This window comes from Cyprinodon variegatus, unplaced genomic scaffold (assembly GCF_000732505.1).
Source record: "Cyprinodon variegatus isolate N-32 unplaced genomic scaffold, C_variegatus-1.0 Scaffold8, whole genome shotgun sequence".
Classification (NCBI taxonomy): domain Eukaryota; kingdom Metazoa; phylum Chordata; class Actinopteri; order Cyprinodontiformes; family Cyprinodontidae; genus Cyprinodon; species Cyprinodon variegatus.
Window position 1 is genome coordinate 349,470 of NW_015150461.1, and position 3,559 is coordinate 353,028.

A 3,559-nucleotide genomic window follows, 5' to 3' on the forward strand; every position below is an offset into this window, starting at 1 on the left:
AAACAAGACTGTATTTGATAGTTTTTATGGAGAAAAAACTTTATGCAGGAAATGAAAAAAAAAAAAGAGGGAGGGGGGGCTTTATACAAACGAGGTAATCAAGCAGAATTTCTGTCGGGTCCTGATTTCAGTCAGAGTTGAAAGCAGACACACTCACACCGTCACACTTGCACAGTGTGCTCAGGGCGGATAAACACAGCCTGCACAAATGTTCCAGCGGTCAGATTGGTGTGAATGACGTGTCTGAACACTCTGTCAGCCCAATTTAACAAATATTATTCCTGTAAAACCTTCTGCGTTTGTGTGTTTATTCCTGCTCTATCCATCCCTTCCAGCTCTGTAATTGTTAGACAGTGAGGGCTTTATGAATCCCATGACAATTTGAACTTTTCCTTAGTAAAAAATGCAATTGACCTTCAAAACCATTTAACAAAATAAGAAAAAAGAGCTGCAAACATTTAAACAATAGACTGATTCTAGGGAATCCTGTTTTTTCATTTGAATCAGATTCTTAAAACATCAAATGCTTCTTAACCTGCTAATCTGCTAAACCTTACAGATTTAGCATTTTCTGCTTCACATTATGGAGTTTCTTAGTGTGTTTTCAAAGTTAGGTGACTTTAGGTTAATTTCAAAGTTTGAAAATTTAAATTATTAAATTATAAAGATGAATTTAGGGTGATATAAATCAAGAGTTCCGGGTATGGCTTATAGCTTATGGAAAACCAAAATACCAAAACCAAAAAAACAAGAAGGCGATATCATAATTTTTAAAATGAAATTAATATATCTATGAAAAATGATAGAAGATGCAGGTTTCAAACTCAATACACACACAAAAAAAATACAAAAATAATTCCTCTTTGCTTTAATGAATTGCTTTTATTCTGTTGTGGAAATCATATTTAAATATAGCATTGACCAAACTAAGAGGTTTTAAAGAGCCTCATATGAAAAGACCGATAACCACTGGCTTCCACAGCCATATGAAGCCATATCTTTTCTGCGGGATCTTTATTTAAAATGTCGCACTTTGTGAAATGTACCTGTGAAAAGGTATTAAATCAGCCTGGACCTTTGCCAACACCTTGGATCAATGGTTTCCAAACCTTTAAGCTTGTGACCCAGAAAAAGGTAATAGAAGCGGTACTCATGACCCAAACATTTCTACAGAGTGAATTACTACTGTTATTACAAACAGCATCACTAAAGCAGTTGATTTTGTAATTTTTATATCCATTATTTTCATTTTTAAGAATTTAAACATACATTATAGATTTTTTTAATATCGGTAATGGATGTGATCACCTCATACTGCATGAACAACGACCCCAAAGTGGGGTCATTACCCCAACCTCCACCCTGCTGCATTAATGCAATGATTCATGCAAAAGACGCTCTAAGTATGGAGAACATACACTGTAAAATACATAAAGGTAATTCCTCAGTAAAGGTATGTTTCTGGGTAAAACATATTGATCGTTTCTAATCTTAAAATCCTTTTAGGCAAATTTAATCTGAAGTTTTTCTCAGCTATAAACCCTAATCATCAAAATTAACAAAAATAAAAGTTTAAACTACACCACTTTGTGTCACCAAATCTGTACAAATGTATTTTATTTTTTTGTTAAATTAAGAGATATTACTTTTGATGATATTTTAATTTATTATGAGGCATCTGGTGCTTTATTTTTTAAGCATAATAATCACATTTTTTGAGTATAATAATCAATGGCCTGTTTTTTTTTAAGAGCTGGTGTTTCTCAGCTTGTTCGAGAGCATTCTTATCTCTCTCTGCTCCTCAGGCATCAAAGCCCCTGGTGACATCTGGGTCCGAATGTGAACATGTACACCTACACAGAACTGAAACTCCAATGCCTGCAAATCCTGAAAGGGGAGTGAAATTATCTCCTAGTATGGACACAAGGCACAGGGGCACAAATGCACCATTTGCAGATAACCGAGCAGGGCAAAGGTATCTGCAACACGCAGCACTCTGATAAGATTTCATTGTGATTACACCCTATCAGGCTCTGGTGATCGGCTGTTTGGGCTGTCCAAGAATCAAATCACATCTAACATTTTCTGTGCCTCCTGGCTCCACATATTAGACACAACAAGGTGCTGCTTTATGGCCAATGAAATTACTGCTGTTGCATCAATTATGTTTACTTGCTTGGCAAAGCGAAGACACATTCACGTTCCTAATACAGCACTTACTTAGCTGAGTAGATTAATTTACACATGGATTCCTGTGAAGAAATGCTGAATGGTGCTAAGTAAAGGATTTTATTCACCACGCGTGGTTTCCGTGCGGAGGTGTTGCAGGAGCTTTGTTTCAATCAATAGTGATATAAAGAGGCTTTAAAATCATAGACAAATGTAAATGAACACCTACGAGCACACATGCACAGACACATACGCTGCATTTCTGAGCTTAAAGCACATCATCATTTAACCCAATTGGAGTGTTTTCTGACCTACTTATTGGGTTGATCCTCCAGGGTTCATCCCTTTTTGCACTTGTTAAGCGTGTACAGTGGCATACCTCTTTGATGTGCAAGTATTGATTGTAAAGATACAAGGCTCCTGACTGACCTATGGCATATTCATTCCAGAGGCTCCCTGCTTTCTAGCCTCATCTCCAACTTGATAAAACTGATTTTAAAATGACCTAGAAAAATGAATCTCAAGATGAAAATCATTTGCAGGAATACATGCTTTGACTCCTAACATTCGTGTCTATTATAGCGTTATCTTAGCAGACCTGCTTTTTTTTCCCTCCCATGTCTAAAGGCAACCTTTTCCATTCTATAGTGGGGTTTCAGTGAAATGCTACATTTGGCCTTTTTTTTCCCCAGCGCATTCAAAGGTCATTAGGTCATTTCACATCTGCAGGTAATGGAGCTGACAGGGTTCATCTGAGCTTAGTTCTAGCAGCCTTAGGGGCCCTGAGTGAGTTCACGTTATCTACAACCAGCAGTCAGAAACAACCTCACAGCTCAGTGGTTCGATGATAAGTAGGATGATGGCTTGGTGAGTTCAATCATTTATGCTTATAAGGATGAGTGTGTGTGTCTGTGTGTGCCTGTTTAAAGTTAAAGAAGAATGAATTTGATTAGAAATCTAGTTTGACTTTTGAAGAAACTGATTTGCCTTCGAAAATGCCTTTATATTAAAAGTGTTTTTCCCAAGTTCAAGTCAATTTTTTCCATTTGAAGTCCAAATGAGGTGTCAACCAATCATTTTCTTTAAAAATTTAATTTATCCATCCTATTACAATACAATGCTAAAGCTTAGTAATTTGATTCCTGCATTATTTGTTATCTGGTTACATTTAAAAAATGGCATTTATCATACAAAAACTTTTGTTTTTATATTTTTTACTAATTGTTCACTAATTAATTGAACTATTTTAAGGATATAAGAATTTTTTTATGTTTCAAGAGCATAAACTAATAATTGTTGGGAGCTGGAGAAGTACCACCTTCCTCCAGCAGAGTCCGCCGTGGATCCTCCTGAGTCGAGCCTCCTGCACAGCTGGAGCTCATTCCATCAT